The sequence below is a fragment of the Columba livia genome, chromosome 6 (assembly GCF_036013475.1).
Source record: "Columba livia isolate bColLiv1 breed racing homer chromosome 6, bColLiv1.pat.W.v2, whole genome shotgun sequence".
Classification (NCBI taxonomy): Eukaryota; Metazoa; Chordata; class Aves; order Columbiformes; family Columbidae; genus Columba; species Columba livia.
Window position 1 is genome coordinate 20,968,818 of NC_088607.1, and position 18,683 is coordinate 20,987,500.

Here is an 18,683-nt window from a genome sequence, read left to right on the forward strand (position 1 = left end):
CCTTTTACCTCCTCACGGGCTCTGTGCTTGGTCTCCAGCACTTTTGGTAGCAAGTTAGAGGCATAAATTAATTTGTGTAGTTGGCCTTCACGTGAACGTTGTGGCTAGAAATGATTGCATAGACTAATTTGCCTACAAGAACCACCAGAAATGTGCTGGCTGTTGAGATGCAATGCCAGAAGAGGCTGGATGGGGACGGAATGGTTCAAGGCTGCCCAGGGAAGTGGTTCAGTCACCATCCCTGGAGGTATTTAAGAGACATATAGATGAGGTTCTTAGGGATATGGTTTAGAGGTGGACTTCGCAGTATTGGGTTAATGGTTGGAGCCAATGATCTTAAAGGTCTTTCCCAACCAAATGATTCTAATGAGATCTCACCTGAGAGCACAGCTGTCCAAGAAGCCTAGTTCTCTTCTGGACCATAAGGAGAAGGTAAAACCTCTGAAGTCCAAATCAAGAAGTGCGCAAATTGCAGTGTGGTATATTAAGAAAAGATGTCAAGGGCATACGAGGATAAGTCTCTGTTGTCATCAGTTGTCACCATCCTCATGGCCCACACAGAGACTTCCTGCCCAACTGCCCTTTATCTAGGCTTCCCTGAGACACATGGCTCTGGGCATGGACAAACCCTGCCCTGGCTGCCCAGGGCTGTAAACCTGGAGCCACTGGCAGAACTAAGCCTGAGGAGATGGCAAAGAGGCTATGCAGTACTGATGATTATCCGATTTTAGCGACTGTCTTTCCTTCTGTCACTGTGGGATTGGTGAGCAAGCACCAACGGTTTCTTGCATGGGTACCAACACTCACAGTGCAAGGGTGATGCCAGGGGAGCTCTGCCTCCGGTCTGTGGGGTGGATACATTGGCATGACCTGAGAGGGAGGGAGGTCTCCTTTGACTTCCTTACAGGGACATGTGGAGGCTGAACCCCCAGGGGGTGGAGGTTCAAGCCTTTGTCCCACTGGCAAGGCTCTGTCTGCTGAACACAGTTTGCAGCTGGAGCTGCAGCTCCCAGATCCACCATCTTTCCACACAGACGAGGACGTGGCCCTCTGCCCTGCAGGGCAGCAGGCTGCAGGCACAGGGCATTAAATTCAGGGTGAATTTGGCCTCCACCTTTAAAGAAACCTAGGCGCCAGTTAAGGGGCATTTAATCAGTTGTGTGGAGCAGCAAAGGGAAGGGAGTTCAGCGGTATCTCTCCAGCTCCCAAAGTTGTGCTCCCACCTCCTGTCTCTGCTGAGTAGGAGCTTCAGATGGGTAGATGGTGGGGGAGAGGAGGGGACAGACAGGCAGACAGGGGAGGGGCAGAGGGTTACAGAGAAAATAAATGAGACTCCCCCAAAATTAATTATTTGAAGGGAGTGCCCCACTCAGCTGTGAATTCTGAAATGATTATTGGATTTGCAGGCAGGCGGGGAACAGAACGGGTCGGGTACACGATTAATATCTTATTGATAGTGGATTAAGAGAGCAAGATCAAATCTTTAACTGAGCGGAGATGCAGTTTATCAATTTGTCACAAAAAATGTAGCAATCAGAAGCGGAGAACATGGGGGCAGCTTGTGGATCGATCCGTGTCAGTGCCTCCCAGCACAGAGGCTGCCTTCCCCCAGGTGCTCAGAGAGCTGGAAGAGATGGGCTTGGTATGGAGAAGGGTGGGCCTGAGGAGAGCTGGATCCTGAAGTGCAAGGGCAGGTGATATGCTCCCATAGATGCTGCACAGCAGTGCTCCAGCATGGTGTGTAAGGAAAGCAGCAGTGCCTGGGCAGCACTAGCTTCCTGAGATGGTGGCAGTAGGAGATGTGGAGGCTCAGCCCTTAGTCTGGCAGCATGTGAGCTTGCAAGAACTTCCCAGGCTCCAGGGTAGGGTGGGGAACCTGCTAAGTAAACTTTGCAAATGGCTTCAGGTGCAGCTGAATGAAATTTAATGAGGAAAAAGCTCAGGTGCTCTTGGGCTATATAATGTAAAGCTGAGAGCTCTGTATAGCTTGTTAGTAGTAGGCTTCCCACTGCTCTTGGAGGTCTGATGTGTTGTTGACATTTGCATGTTGGGATTTCTGAATTCTGTCTACAGCTCTACTGTTTTGGTCCTGCAGGTAAGAGCTTTTCTACTAGCAACCTGGTATTGGTGTGTGTCCTGTGTTTGGGGAGACCAGTTTGTTGACCAGCTTCTCAGCCTTGATCTGCTGGTATTCATGGGTCATGTATGGAAGGTATTTGCAGTTATTGAAAACATCTCAGCAGTTGAGCAAAAAGGCAGGAACTCTGCCAAAAATATTCGGCTTAGAAAACAGTCCTTTCTGCATCATGAAGTAATTCTGTGACATGAAACCCTTTTTGCCAGCTCTAAAGAACATATCAGCTGTTTGGGGCCTTCTGAAAAAGCCCAATCTCTCAGTTGAAAGTCTCAGGTTTCTCAATTAGAAAATAAAAATCATTTCTAGTGCATGTGACTGTGAGCTTTTCAAAGTAACCACTAAAGGCTAAAAACAGAGGGCAAAGAAAGAAGAACCCAGAATCAGATGGCTGGTAGTACTTGTTTTCATGAAATGAAACTTTTGATTTGCAGCCTTCCCTTATAGTTTTTTGTTGTGAATGTTTGATTTTAGCAAACAGGGAAAATAAACCCAAGGCAAATGTTTAATGAGCACCTATTTCAGAGTAGACACTATAAGCAGCTGTGATGTCTCTGCAGCAGAGCCTGGTACCAGACTTCAGTCACCAGTTGGACTCCAGCATTTTTTATTTTTTATTGCTAACATAAAACTTCCTGCTATTCCAACAGATGGGGGACGGCCTGTAGAAGCCAGCAGCCTCCTTGGTGGGCTGTGGAGTCAACAGGAGTCTCTGATAGCAATTTCCCTTCTCTTAAGTCCTTGCAGAGCTGTTTCAGTCCCTTGGGCCTTTGCAAAAGATGTTGTGCACCTGGGTGAGGCGGGTGATGCTGGAAAGGCTGTTCATACTGAAGGCAGTCTCTCACAGCAGCACTGCAAGCTTTGAGGGCAATTACATTCTTTCTAGGGTTGTTGGGTTTCTGTGTGAGGCCTCCTGGCTGTTTGCAGTCACTCTCAGAGTCCCGGAGTGTGTTGGTGGCCTCTGGGGCTCAGGGGGGTACAGGTAAGAAAGGGGCCCCAGCTGGAAGCCCTTGGAATCTGGATAGAGAAGACGTGAGGGAGGGAAGAAAATCAAAGATGAATTGGTTAATCCATGGCCTTGGTTTGCTGCCTGCTGTTTACTCCTCTATACCATGCTGTTTTTTCTGCACCAGCATGTCAGACCTTGTGAAGGGCTTTGACTCCTGTTAGGTTTTTGGAGTGCTCTGAGAGCTGGTGAGGGACGCCATACGGCTGTGAGGGCTGCAAGCACCATAACAGAGGGTCTGGGAGCTGGTGAATCCTTGGGCTTCATAACATGGTCAGCTAAATCAGGTGATATGTTTTGTTTTGTGTTGGCACAGGGGCAAAAGCTGATATATCAGCCTGGTTTAACTGATACACATTAGTTAAGTGAGACTGGCATGTGCTTACTGCAAGGATATGAAGTCTTGGGGTCTGCTTAGGGTGCGGTCCCCAAAGAGAAGGTATCATATGGAGGTGTAGATGTGCACTGAGATGTCCTCTGCCTGGGCTGATTCTTGATGGAGACCATGAGGTGGAGGAAACTGTTTGCCATCACCTTTGTGTTTATGGGGGAGACAAGTGGGACAGAACTGGGGAGGAATTTATGACCCAACCACCTTCCCTGGTCTTTGTGTGTGACCTTCCTCTCACCATGGCTTTGTCACAAATTCCACCACTATCCCTGGGATCTCATGTATCTCCCTGTACCTCTCTTCTGTTTGCTAGGAAGTGAAGGCTGGTGTGCTGTCTTCTTCTTTAGATGGAGAAGACCATGTAGCCCTCATACAGCCACTGATTTAACCTAGGGATTCCTATTTGACCTAAAGCACATGGTCTTCTCCCTTCTTTTTACAGAACCCTCTTTGGGACATATAATAGGGTGACCTCTGCTAAGGCTTGAGTCTCATGCTTTTCAGGTCCAGAGGAAAGAGGCCAGAGCTAGGATGGACTTCTGAAGCAGCCATGAACTTGCCTGCACTCAGTGTCGCTGAATGAGAGTGCGTGGGGTGTCGCAGCTGTGGATGCCTCACAGTGAAGCTTTGGCAAGTCCCTAGAAGGCTAAGTGTGTGTGGCAGGTGAGAAAAATGTGAATTTGGAGGAAGAAAGGGTCTGAAGAGAAGGAGACAATGCTGAAGATTTGCTGAATGTGTGGGGAGGGAAGGTGAAGAGGCAGGAGATGGAGAGGGGGCCCTTGAGATTATACTTTGCTGCTCTTTCTGTGCACTATTGTGTAAACATGTTGAAAGCCATAGAGAGCCTTTGTTTTGGAAAGATCCCTGAATTAATTGTGATGTACAGGCTGCCCTTCAACAAGCTCTGGGCCTCTTATTGTTTTCTTTCCCCAGCCTTTCACAGCATAGACCCCCAGAAACAGCAGGGCTGGGCAGCCCCGCTTCACCCTTCTGCTGCACCTCTGGGGCCAGCAGCAGGAGGCGGACCCCTTCCTGAGCCCCCACACCACTGGGTGCCCTTACAGAGGGGTGTACCACAGGGCTGGCGCCCCCCCATCCTGGGCTTCCCTCCGCTATGTCCCCACCTGAGGATGTGGGGAGGAGTAGGGCACATTGATGCTCCCTTTAGGGCTACTTGTGGTTGTCATATGACTTGTGTGGCCGTTCCCAGAACCAGGCTTGGGGGCTAATTAGCACATTCAGGGGCACTGCTGGAGTGGAAAGACGCTTGTCTGGCAGTGGGGAGCTGGGAGGTGACCTGGGGGGCTGGTGCTCCCCACTCTCCTCCTTCCACGCCGTTGGCCAGGTCTCCTCTGTGTCAGCCAGGGCAAAGGGAGGCAGCTGCTGGGAAGGGTGGGAGGAAGGGGTGTGAGAACGGGAAAGGCCACCATGGCTTCCCTTTGCAAGCGGTGGCTCAGCTAATTTGCAGGGGATGGCGTCCGGTAGTGGCAGGAGCGCAGGCAGCTGGAGAGGCCGGGTCAGCCAGGCACTGCTGACTGGGCTGCCGCGCTGTGCCGGCGGGCGAGGGGCACCGCGGGGCCCTCTCCTTTCACTGCCTCCTGGTTCTGCTCCACAGACCCTCCTTTTGTCAGCCCTCTGAATGGGAGCCATGCCTGCCTGCGGCCTTGCTTTTAATTAGGGCTTCCGCTGCCCATGCCTGCCCCTCCGCTGCTGCCCAGCCCCCCTCTGCCTCTCCCTCCGCCGCTTTTTAATTCTTTGACACAACTTAGCGCTCGCTCTCACTTGCCCTGGCTGCCGGACAGGATGGGAGGAAGGCAAAGAGAAGCCAGCCGGAGAGCCAGTGGCCTGGCACGTCCGGATCTCAGCCGGAGGGACAGGCATGGGGCCATCTCAGCACTGCGAGCCCTGGACAAAGCCAGCATGTCCCGCCTGGTGTGCCACCGTCCCATGGGCTGTGGGCCTGGGGAGCTTGACCACCTTTGTAAGGGTTCATCTGGAGAGAATGCTCACAGCTTAAAACCCCCATGCCACCTCCCTACCCCATGGGCTCTGGGTGGTTAAATGCATGTTTAGCCCATGAAATGTGACTGAGACGTGATTTTTTTTTTTTTTTTTAAAAGTATGAATTATATCTATTGTGGTGTGTTGGCAGCTTTTAGGAGACAGGTCCTGGAATTAGAAGTTCTTGGGAAGACATTATTGGAAAACATGATTTCATATTTGGGAGGCAAAAGAAAGGAATCCCATAGTTTTTTACGGTTTCTTTCTTTGCTTTGAATTTCATGGGACTGGGTAGTTGATGGGCAATTCAGTAGTTGATGGGCATCCAGGAGTTTCATAGTCACATCCTCTAGACTTCTCCACACCCCTGGTGAGTCTGTAACCGAGGCAGAGTTTTGTGTCTTCTTCTACACAAAACACACTTCGGTGTCCCACACAGATACATCTTCAGGGGACCTCAGTGACAGTGGATGCACTAGTTTCTTATGGAGAAGTGAGATGTTATGTTTGTGCAGATAAATACAAGGAAAGAAAGCTGCTCCAGCCAGGATGTACAAATCCTTCCCAGACTAAATCTCATCTTGTTGGATCTTCCTTGGGATGCTTGATCCAGAATCCTCCCCTTGGTGTTAGCTTATTGCCTTCGATATCAAGGCCCTAATTTCCTTTTGAGATGACCTTTTATTCAGGTGAAGTGCACTTGTTCCCCTAGAAACAACAGCTTGTGCCTCAGTGGCAGGCAGCTCTGTTGTTCCTTGTCCCCATGTGATGGGCTGCCAAGAGTTGGGGCTCTGGTGTATGATGCCCTGCATTGGACCCTTTGGTCTGCATCTAATGCATGGACCTTTTGGTCTGCAGCCCCTGCATGGGTGGGCAGGAAGGAGATTGAATGTGATGGGGTCCTTACACCATCCATTTCCTCCCAGCATGAGGCATCCCAGGACCACCGTGGTGCCAGCAGCACTCAGTCAGAAAAGCGCAGCTGCTTCTTGGGCTGCTATTGCCTGCACAGCCCCAGCCCTGCTGCAGCCAGCCCAGCACCAGCTGGGTTTGTGGTAGGACCCAGCAAGTGTGAGCTGAGCAGATGCTGAGGTGTGGTGCAGTTTGGATGTTTCTACCTCATCTGATACAATCAGCATTGCTGTGCACATGTGAGGAAAGTTGTTCGATAGGAATGACCCATGATGCTGGGTTAATTCTGTTTACAAAAGAATAAATATTATAGCAGTGTCTTATAAAAGAGAATCAATAGCTTCCCTATGCTGGGTGATCCCTTCATGTCTTCGAAAATCGATTCTCCACCATTCCCCTCCTCCTCGCTGCACAGCTATCTGTTTTTCGGGGTGATGGGGGGGTCAGGCGATTATTGAAGTATATGTGAATTTACAATATTAACGACTCACGACGGTGTGTCCACAGGTTCACGGTGAATTAATTATCTGTTTAAGAAGCCATGAAGAAATCAATCAATGAAAATTTCTCACTCTTTTGAGAGTGAGGGAGCTTGTCAATTTTTTGTTAACATGCACCACATTTAAAGGAGCCGTGCAGTTTTTTGGGTTTTTTTGGCAGAGAAGGGCTGAGGAAGAAACTGGTTTGGGGCTGAGGGAGACCTATTTGCTTTGATGCAGTGCTGGAAGTAATGGCAGCCCATATGCTGGCCTCCTCAGAGGACAGAGGGCACTAAGGATGTATCCTGAGGTGGTTTCATCCTGGAGTTAAAGCAGTGGTGGCCTTCTCCAGAAGGAAAGGCTCGGTGTTAGACAGTGTGCACTAGCAGGCACTGTTCTGGTGGGGCTGTGCTGGGCTGTGGATAACAAGGTCTGTCACAGATGTGATCTCCCCCCAGTTTTGCTTCATGGCTCAGCCTTTAGCGTTGACTGCCGTGTCTAAATTTGGGACAGACACTGGTGAAGGTGTAGCCATGAGGCATAGGCTCATCATGCATGAACACAGCCCCTCTGGTCCTCCTCTGCAGGCACACGGTCAGGAAGCTCTGGACAGCAAATGACCCAAGTCTGCTTTTCTCTCCAGCAGGTGCTAAAGCTGCGGCCAGGGGAGAGACTCTTGTGTTCATACAGACCTGATCAGTAGTTGTGCTACATCTCTGGGGTCTTGGAATCATCCAAGGCAATCAGGAGGACAACGATGTGTGCTGGGTGATGGCAACCTGTGCTGTTAATAGCACCTGAATGAGGTCCTTACATCAACTTGATGACATTTCTCTCATTGGATGGAGTTTGAGAATATTTGAATACTGGATCTGAGCATTTTCCCTATCTTTCAGGTTTTGGTGAGCAAAAACATAGAGTTTGTTGCCAGTCAAAAAACTGGCAGGGGAGGGTGGATCCCAGAGCTGTTAAAAGGGTGAAGGAGTTTGTAATTCCTTATGCCTGTCCTGACGCTCTTAAAAACTACCTAACCACCAAACAGGCAGTAAGGCAGTGATGCTGCAGGGGGAAGCCCACAGTATTTGGGTAGTGGAGGCTAGGGAGCGATGTGTGGGGGTGTCAGGCAGCTGGAGACCCTGACAAACAGGCTAGAGGAGGTGTGGGAGTAGGGACAGCCTCTGAGGCTGCTTCTGCCCTCGTAAGCCCAGGCAGAGATGGCCCCTTCCCAACCCCATAATCCTACTGGCCTGTGCTGAGAGGAGTCCCCGCCAGGCACACCCATCGCTGTAACCAGAATGGAGAGAAGAGCCCATATTGACACAGGAGCATCTGTGTCAGTAATTGTCACACAGCCTGGAAAATTGCTTCAATGTGCCATCCCCTCCAGCCGCACAGCTCAGTGGCAGCAGCAGGCCTGGGGGAAGCTGTGCTGCTGCCAGAGAGATGGGAAGAGCCCTGGACTTGGTAGAAAGGGTCAGAAGCCCACAGGGATGTGCTGGGTCCTAGCCCAGGTCCCTGGGTCCCTTGACGAAGTCTCACCTGATGGCCACTTGGCAGCTGCTCTGGCTGCATTGCTCTGTTTTACTCAGTTCCATCATCCTCAGTGCAATATTCCTGATTTAGATCACAGTGAGAGAGAGGGGCAAAATTCCTGTAATCCTTCAAGATGCCATTTACACCAGACAAAGGAGGCTTGAGAGAAGATCATGCTGTCCCTCCCTCCCAACCCTTAATTGGCTGCTGGGAATAGGGGATGCTCACCAGTTTATTCTAGATGAGTGCCTAGCTTTTCTCTCTTCTATGCATGCAGGTGCTTTCAGAGCCTAGATAAAGCTAGAACAGAAACAAAAGATGAGGTTTCAAAAAAGGATTATGTACCCAGTTTGAGGCTATGTGAACCACAGCTTTTGAGTGTCACAGATTGGAACCATTCAGTGCCCTTTGAAGTCACCAGGTTGACCAGAGGTGACTGTTTTCATTTCCCTATGTTGTTTTCCAACAATCTCTTCTGTATTTCCCATGTTTTTAATGGCAGTGTGGTTTCAGTGCTGATTATGAAATATGTCTCCATGGATCCAGGCATATAGCTTAAAAAAGACTCCAGACCTAATCATGTAGTTCTGAGATAAATCAAGACTTTCAGAATTTGGCTTAGCATAAGAAACTCTTTAAAAGATGCAGTTATTTGTAAAAGGTCATGGTTAAAACAAGTTTGCTGATCTGTTGCTGCTGGATACACACCCTTCCACCTAGAGAGGTCCAGCCCCTCTTGTACCTTAGCTGCTTTGTTGATAAGAGAACCTGCCAACAATATAAGCACCAAAACCAACAAGAAAACACCCTGAAGCCCAGGCATAGTAATTCAATTTAATATAATGACTATACTAGCACTCCTTTAGTGGCTATGGATTTTGCCTATGTATTGGAAAAAGTCTGAGATGAAGAGCACATAGTTTTTTCCAGAGGATAAGGTCTCATTGGTCTGAGTTCTTCACAAGACATGGTATTATGTGGGACTCTAAAGTCTCCTGGACTTTCCCAATACTGTCTAATTTGGGGTGCAATTAGTCTTGTGATAGGGGCAGTGGGTATGGCCATCCACTGTGGAGCTTCCAGAGGGGTCAGAAGTAGAGGGCCTAATGCCTTACTCTCCCCTTTGGGTCAGCATTGGTCCAGTGCTTTGGTTTGCTGCAAGTGGGTCTCCAGCCCTTGCATGATCAGCATGGTGATTTTTGTGTGCCTGTGTCTTTCTGCTGCTCCCAGTGAAATATCACCTCCCAGATGCCAAATGGATGCAAGTGAAGGAATCCATGGATTTCAACTCAATTGACTGCTGAGACCAATATACTTAATTTCCCTCCAGGCCTCTCAAGGAACCATGTGATATCCTGTTAATGGGATGATTGGGTCCCACATTAGAGGTGGCTGCAATAGAGAGGCAGATGACTTCTTAAATACAGGAAATTCCAGGTATTTGCAAGCATCTATACAAGCAAATCAACTGTAAGATATCCCTGTTACACTCTTGGAGGATGACTGGTTCTGAAAGACCTGTGCTATGAAAAACAAACAGATATCACGTGTACAAGGGGTGGCATCCCTGTGAGTGGTACGCAATGTTTCAGATGAACCACACTGAAAGCTGCCCTTTAGCCACATTCCTAGCGGGACAGAAATGCCACAGGAGCAGTCAATGGAAAAACCAAGTGTCATGGCTAAAACATTGATTCAGAAGACCTGAATCAAAGGAGGAACATCATGGTTTGAGATAGACCTTCTGTGTTTGATATTACTGGACAATATTATGCAAAGGGGATGAAGCTAAGAGGATTAGATGCTAATACACTGCTAGGAAATATAAGCAGCTGCTTTCATAGAATATATTTGTGGCCCTTACATTGCAGCTATGGCCAGGGTGAGGGTAGCTGGGGAGTTCATAAACTTGTCCAGTGTGTGAGTATCCAATACACAGCAGATACATGTTTTTTGAAGCCTAGTAATGGGCTTCTGTTATAAGAAAGAGGTGTTTCTGCAAATGCTTCAGAGACCAAAGACTTTCAAACAGAGTGCCTCTGCTCTTGACATCTGATTTCTGCCACTTCCTTTCCTGCTAGAGAAAACACAGACTTCTATGTGACCAACCCACAGAGTCCTGGTAATTGTTGGGAGGCTTCAATTAAAATAACATCTATTGTTTATGCAATAACATCCATTCAGATACAAGCCCATATGGAGGCATGTCTGCCCTGCAAAATAGCCCAAGCAGAGAGTTCTGCAAGCTCCTGTGTCTAGGCACATTCCTCCAGGGCTACGCATGAACAAATAAGCCATGCCTCTTGAATCCAGCCAACTCTGAACTCTCCTGCATGTTGCCATGCTTCAGAGCTCAGCTCTGACTGTACCTGCCAGCACAGGCACACCCAGAGAGAGACAGTGCCTGCTGTCAAGTGTTGATGCTGAGTGGAGAGACTTGGCCAGGGACACAGAGGAAAGGAGTGGAAGAGTAAGGGCTTCAACCTGGATCCCAACCAAGTACACTCTCCACTTGTGATTGAGTGTTTGAACAACAAGAAGCTTATTTTTCCCTCGGGAAAGCTCTGTAGCTGCAGACTTGCCATGGTCTTTCTGGCCCATTGGAAGAGGATGTTCTGCCAGGGAGCCAGCCTGACTCCTTTAGTTCTGCATGAGGCAGGGAAAGAAAGTTCCCCTCAGCCCCTGAGTGGATTACTTACACTCTGTGTTTTGGTTTTGAATTGCTTCTATACCAGCTGCCATTCTTACCATCAAGAGGCTGCTTCTTTCTTTTCTGTTCCCTTTTAATGCTTAAATCCCAAGAGCTGGGTTCTTCTCTAGGCTATGCCACTCAGAGCGAAAATTACCTGCAAGGAAAACCTACCAGAATACATCAGAGTGATGAAAATCAGGATCTTTAAGCCAGAGGAGATTAATTTACTGTTTACAGCTTGGTTAACATGGCTTAAGGAAACCCACTGGATCCCCAAGCTTCATCCTTTATAATTTGTATAGAGTCCAGTATGTCCATTACCAACTGTCACCAGGTAAATGCTGGCTGCTTGTCCCCTTTCCCACACATCACTGTGCAAGTACAACAAGAAATCTTAAAGTTATGTACAGCACAGACTTTACCACTGTTCATCTTCTCAGATGTTTTTTTTTTCTGGATGCACAAGGCAATGCTGTTACAGTATTGGGAGAGATGTGACCTGTTGTGTCTTGTGATGGGGAAGGGCTGTGGTGCTGAAAAATACAAGTGTTTTTTAGATATTCATGGAGCATAGATCCCTCTGCATGCCTTTTGCCCTGCCAGAGAGCTGTGGCTTCCTTGTTTTCACCATTTGCAAATCCATGAGTAGCCCTGGAGCTCCACAGCTTAGATTCTAGTCTGACCAGCTGCATGAGAGCCAAGTGGGGGGGATAAATGAGGGTGCAAAATTCAGGCACAGCTGTTGTGAAACATAAGAAAGGAGTCAACTGCAGGGATAGCCAGCTCAGTGGGTGAGATGCTGTAAGCCAGTGGTGCCTTTGCAAAGTGAGGTTGCACATTTGAATTAAACCAAGGGCAATTACTGATCACTGGGTAAAAATTGAACAGGTTTGGCTTCCTTAGGGTGGCTGCAGGAGCAACCTCAATGGGAAAGCTGGTGTGGCCATGGCCAGGGAAAGGGCTGACCACCTTCTCTTCCCCCCACCCATCTCACCCCCTCAGTCTGCCAGCGATACTTGCCAGAGAAGGCTTTGCATCCTCCCACTGCCTGTGTGTCCATAGCTGGAGAACCAGGGGGTGACAGTTCTACACTGCCACTCCCCATGGGGCTTTAGGAAACCTGCATGAGTGTGTGAGGCACATGTGTCCCAGGGAGAGCTGTTGTGTACATACTTCTCCATTCACAGTGGCTTAGCTCAAGTGTCCCCCTCCCTCTCCAAGGCATCCCTGACACTCTAGGTGAATATTTGAAAGACGGGATCGGGCTTTGGTTCGAGAGCCTCTTTGTACAGTGTTAACTGGTTTCAGGGCTGTAATTATCTCTCCAAGAGAAGCTGTAAATTGGATTAAGGCACTGAGTTGCAGCTGAGTGAGCTCCCTCCATTGCCCCACCTGGTGGGCTGCTGAGCGATAACAAAAAATGCCGAGAAATCGGATTTGGATTCTGCTTCACACTCATGGCTTCCTTCTGGAAAAAATGAAATTTTTCCGGCAGAAAGGGCTGGCATGGGTTTGCTGGCAGTATCAGTCTTGGGCTCGTATCATCTGCTGGCACTCTTCCGGAAACACGATCCCTTCCGTTATCAGAGAGAAATAAATAAATAAACAGCAAGAGATGTTTTGGCAAGGAAGGAGGAATTGCACCAAGAGGCGTGCACATACGCCTGCACACACACTCACCTCGGCACCGTGTCTTCAGCCTGAGCTGGCTGTCACAAGCAGAGGAGAGCAAGGGAGGTGGCAGCAAAGGCACAGGGAGTTGGGTTTTTCTGTTTTTTAATTCTTGTTGTCCTCTGGGCTGAAAGAAAAGCCCATTTTTAGCAGCTTATGTTGAAGGCATAGAGTGCCTGGGCTTTGTATTGCTCTTGAAGCATGTCACTGTCCCCCCCATGAAAGGACCCCTGTAGTATCTCTCACCATTCCCTTGAATAAGGCACTGTTGCTTCCCCATGGGTGCTTTCAGTTCAATGTAACAGGGTTCAAAACTTATACTGAGAGGTAATACAAGTTACCTGGCTGATTTCAGCATCTTGACCAGGGCAGACTAACATTAGGCTTGTGGAACTTGATCCTCCCGTTTTGACATGAGAGGCTTCATATCTGGGCTCCTTTTTTGTATCCAGAGGTGTGTATTTCCCTTTGGATGTGTTGCACTGCTGGTATCTTTGGGGCAGGAGTCCATAGGAAGCCCAGCAGGGATGGACAGGACTGATCAAAGCCCTGGAACAAAACCATGAGGCTACACGCTGAACTTGTGGGACCCATGCAGGATAACACAGCTGATCACTTTATTTCCAGGCAGAATTTGGATGCTCCAAATGATGGAGCACTTCTGTCCACAGAAGAACCAGATTACCCTGGGTTTGGAGGCTGTCTAAAACACTACTTTCTCTTCACAAGTAGGGATTTCAGGACCAGCTTTTCTGGAGAGGCAAATCAATAATTTATCCATAATCTTTTATATTCTGGCTCTTACAGCCATAAAATAGGGCTTGTGTTTGCCTGCAGTTTTTTTGCATTCTGCTATCTGCAGGGTTTCCACTCACTGCCTGGCAGCTCAAAACAACAGGGCAGTAGCTTCCCACCCCTCCTGGCCATGAGGGACACTGGGAAAGGTGTCCTCTGGTGTCTGGGGCAGTGATGCCTGTCATTCACTGCATCTCAGGAGCAAGGCAGCTGCCTCTGCCCACCAGCTGCCCCTGCCAGCTAGCAAGGAAGCACCCCTGGCAGGGACTGCAAGCGCTGCCCCGGGCTGCTGAGTGAGGAGGGGTGCCTCCAAAGGGACACACACTCCGAAACACCTGAAGGGGAGTGACCAGCCTGGAGAAGCGAGCCTCCCATCAGCTGGCACCTTGCGTGCACTGTGGGGCCAGTAATTCCCCATACATCTCCAGTGTGTCAGACAAACCGTTCAAATGCTGTGGACATGTTATCCAAACTGCCTCCTAACATAGCTTCTTCCCCCTATATCCCCACATCTCCAGGTCTTGGTTAATTCCCTGTATTTCCTCTTGTCCTGCTGTCTGAGTGCAGCTGCTGCACCATATCCACTGGCCTGATGCAGCCCTGGGAGGGCTGAAGGATGCTCTGCCAAACAAAGCCACACTGGACCTACACAGGGGAGGGCTTGTGCAGCCTCACTGCACATCAGAAGTTGGTTCTTGCCTTACACTGCTTTTCTTTGGTCCCAATCTCGTGCTACAATGCAGCACCACAGCACGACACCTAGAACAGCCTGTCGGTCTCTCTTCTCTCCCTTGCTTTTCTCAAAGTACCTAGAAACCCTTTGCTGAGTTCTTAGAAAGTGAAAGAATTGTTCATGGACTCAACACTTGCAATGGAGTTCAGCTCAAATGTGTGCCCTGAAAACAGAAAGGCCACTTCCCTCATCAGGACCCAGTTTCTCTGCCCAGGATGTATATAGCCATGCTTTCAAAATGTCCCAGCGACTCCCATGTACCTTACAAATTCTCCATGAAACACAGTGGGGTAGCGAGCAATTTCCTATTGCAAATTCTGCCTTCCTTTGGGTGCCATCTAACACTCATCTTTATGTTTCTGTCAGCTTAACTTATTATTTGGTATTCAATCTGGCAATAAAATTTTTATATACCAGGTACTGGGTATAACAGATACACAGATAGATAGGTGTTTGTGTGTGTGTATTCCTGTAAATTATAGTAAGAATTTTGTTGTTTTGTTCATCAGGTTCAGCTCTGTTTTTCACATCTATAAAGCTTTTGCTAATTCTAATATGGAGAGAACAGCTATACTGATTCTTATTGTTGTTAGAACTTCTTCAGTGATAATGTTTTGGTTTCTTTTGCATTTAAATATTAAAATACACTAGTAGGAGAACTGCATATTTAACTCTAACCTTCCAAAGAAGGACTGAACATTCATGAATTATCTTTTTTGTTTTGCCTGTCATGGATTTAATAATTCCTGAACAGAGAAGGATTTCAGCGTGTGCTAGGGATCCAACACATGAAGTTCTGGGGATTTAAAGAGTAACTTTAATTGCTGAGTGGCACTAGTAAGTAAGATGCTGAATTCCTCCCCAGGAGTGACTCTGTTTCAGTGATGGTTTAGGTGTCCTATTACTGCATTTTTCCAACCTCTACTAGAGTCCCTAAGTTCCTGAAGTTTGCACCCCTTTTGATGACGCTCCCTAGGAGAGTGTTATGTGCCTTTTACACAGTTTTGAAAATTATCTTTATTTTATATATAGAAGGTTATATTTGCAAACATCTTCCCTCACCATATGTATCTGTGTGTCTTTCATACGTTTTACTGTGTGTTTTATTGTCCTTGCCAGTTTAGAAGCAGGAACATGATTTATAGATGAAATTAATGAGCAAATCACCTGATGCTGAACTGATCCTGGATGTCGCAGTACTTTAGACCTGATGCTGGTGCAAACAGAACACAGACATCTGGGCTGCTCCAGATTCCGAGACCTGCAAACAATATGGCCTTGGGATCAGTCCAGCTAAGGCTCTTGTTCCTGCATGTTTTTGCCTTCTGCAGGATAGAGGAGTGCATGGTTCTGAATAACATCTTATTTTCTGCTCATCAGGCTGCGGTTGGGTTTGTGACTACAATTAAAAGCAGCAGGCCAAGTCCCTCTGCGATTTAACTGCCCCGAAGTCAATGGAGTTACTCCAGTGATGAATTTGTCCTGAAAGCTTCTTGTCTGGTTTTAGTCGGCTGCCTGCAAGCCCAGATCTAAAGCATGTCTTGGGTGGATTTATATGTATGTTTGAAAATGAGGAGACAGTCAAAGAGTTAGATGGGTTTCACATCCAATGTGAGCCATTAAAGGCTGCAGTGTCTTCTGCATGGTAACAGGATACTTCTGTCATTCTAGCAGGTTATTTTTTGTCTCTCCTTAACACTCTTGCTTCACATAGAGGACATAGGATGTGGCAGGTTGGATGCCTCAATTGTGCCAGTGCCTAATGGGATGACTTTGGCAGAGCCTTTTAATCTTTTTTCCTTGAGTCCAGCTGCTCCATCTCTGACCTGTGTCGTATGATGTTAAAGCACAGTTTCCTTTTTACCCCTCAGACAGCTGTAAAGAGCCAAGTGAAAACCTTCCAGGACTTGTGTTAGAGCTGTACAGATATTCTCTGCCACAAAAATCTTGTAAGTTAAATAGCCAAGAGGGCCAAGTGCGGGAAGGGAATAAGCCGGGAGTCCAGCCTTTAGATAGAGGATTACACATTCCCCAGAGTGGATTCTGTCTTCCTGCAGTTTCAGCCTCCCTGGGTCTTACCCACTTAGTAAATATCTTACAAAAATCTGTTCTTCTCTTTGCTGAAACATAATTTCTTTCCTTCTTACTTCACAAAATCCAGGGTTATTCCTGGTCTTAAAACAAACTAGCAGGAAAAGCTGAATTTTAGAGCTGGGAGAAAAAAGAACCCTATCGCTTCCCATAGGTGTGCACCATTCTGCCCTCACCCCTGCTCGGCAGTGCAGAGCTGGGTGTCGGGCTCCGCAGGGAGACAGGACTGTCCCTTGGTGACAGATGTGGTCTCCAAAATGAGGTTGTCCCACAAGCGTGAGTGAGGGGGATTTCTAGAGGAGGAAAGGCTGACAGAAACACGGGGGCAGAAGGGATGCACAAGGAAAAGGAGAGAAACAGTGGATGGGCAGGATTCCCATTTAGACTTTATCTATACAAGAAGTTTTAACTGTAGCAGCAGGGTAAACACAGAAAATTTCCCTCTAGCATTCACACTGGTATAAATAGGCTTTTTACCAGTTTAACTTTATTCTCTTGTAGGCATGAAATTAAGCTACACAGGTATTAGGTACACATATACCAGTATAACTGTGCTCACAGTCTGAGGGGGGTTATACTGATTTAGCCACAGGGGGTGGCTGAACACCATAAAAGAAAAACAATAAAGTTTAGAGGAATTAGTAATTCACAGAAGAAAAACCTACTGCTATGAAAGACCCCAATAACAGAAAAATTAGATTTCTTGTGCAGATCTCATTAAGTGCAGAATGGATGGGGCCATGTGGAAAGGCATAGGTCTGGATGTCCAAAGGGCTGTGGGAAGCAGATGGGCAGATTTGGGTAGAGCACAGGTGTGTGGGGCAGATAGAAAGATAGATGTGTGATACATTTGTGGAGGAATGGTTGAACATGGAGGTGACAGAAATATGCAGTTGTGTGGCTGGGCTGACAGGCAGGGAGGATGCTTTGGAAGTTCAGAAAACCTCTGGTTCAGGTCTTTGTTCTGCCATCACCTTTTAGGTGTCCCTGGGTAAATCACTTGGTCTCTCATACACTGGAGATAAGAGGAGTGCCATGTCTCATTGGCAGCAGTGGGGAGTAATTCTTCAGAGACTGAGAGATGCTCGCATTCTGCAATAACGGCTCAGACAGGTGACTTGGAGAGGACACAGACATGGTCCTTGGCCAGGATACCCTGCTGAGATTCCTCGCAGTAACTTGCATTCCTCTCCAAGTCTGCTACCCCACACCTCGTCCTGGTGATCCTGCACCAAGCCATGTTTCAAACGAGCTCTCCCCGTGTGATTATGTGTCCTCATGTTTTGCAAGCTTCAGACCTGCTATTACCCTTATCGCTTTGGTTCTGTAAAGGTGGTTTAAAAATTTTGCTAGGGTAGTTGGTCAGATACTGGTATTTTAGATTGAACAAGAGAAGTCCAAAGATAACGCATCTCTTGACTGCTTTATCTGGATGGAGTCTCTAGACAAGCTCCCCACACCTGTGTCAGAGTGAATGCGTCTCTGCAGAGAACCAGTGGGATGAATAGCAAACTATCTGCACTTTCACTCACTAATGGTCAAAATGATTCTAGGAGAATTCAGCATGTCTTTTAGTCTACAGAGATTGATAAACGTTTTCAATTTCAGTCTGCCGACAAAGCGCAGGTTTAGCTGTATCTCTCAGTGGCATCTGGACTATGAGCAGAGCCATAAAAACAGGGCGTTTGAATGATCTTGCAGGAACATCCTGCTGGTTCAGCAAAGCTCCATGGAATTTTCTCAAGCGACACCACTCCCAGTTGGAGTATATTTATGTTATTGTGGAAAAGACTTCTGCTCCTGATAATTACCATGGTTGATTCTGAAACAAGGTTGCAGAGAGTCTTTTAGAGAATGCTGCAGTAAGTGTATCATGAACACCAAAGACAGAGTAGATCAAAAACTACTAGTGATGGGCATGGGCTTGGACCCTCTGAATTCAGTGCAACTATTCTCTATAAGGTGTGGTTGTTGGTTTTTTTTCTGGTGAATCTGTGTGGCACCACTTATCTTGGATCTTTGGTAGCTGGATGGGAAATGGGGAACCTCTTATTGCCAGGGATTTCCATTTGGGATGTCCAATGTGTCTGGTGGTCATGTGTAGTGCTTGAGAGACAGGGACTTCCAGATAGGAGGGATGTTCATCCAAAGCCTCCAGTGATATCTTGTTCATGTGCACACTGACTGACTCCTTCTGGCTCTGTCAGCCTACATGAGGATACTGTCTTCCAGGTCCAGTCTGAAG

At 47.7% G+C, this 18,683-nt stretch overlaps 2 long non-coding RNA genes across 4 annotated transcripts in view; both read left to right on the forward strand.

The window, feature by feature from the left end:
* The window catches only part of LOC110357150 (uncharacterized), a 69,157-nt gene that overhangs the window by 6,977 nt on the left and 43,497 nt on the right, over window positions 1-18,683 (forward strand). The window lies entirely within an intron of this gene.
* Window positions 1,655-14,757, forward strand: LOC110357146 (uncharacterized). Of its 2 annotated transcripts, XR_002410621.2 has the most exons (4): window positions 1,655-2,095; window positions 4,036-4,194; window positions 7,567-7,825; window positions 9,687-14,757. It is a non-coding gene; the product is annotated as an uncharacterized LOC110357146 (long non-coding RNA). The 2 variants fall into 2 exon arrangements; XR_002410618.2 differs by having other exon boundaries at window positions 1,656-2,095; window positions 7,567-14,757.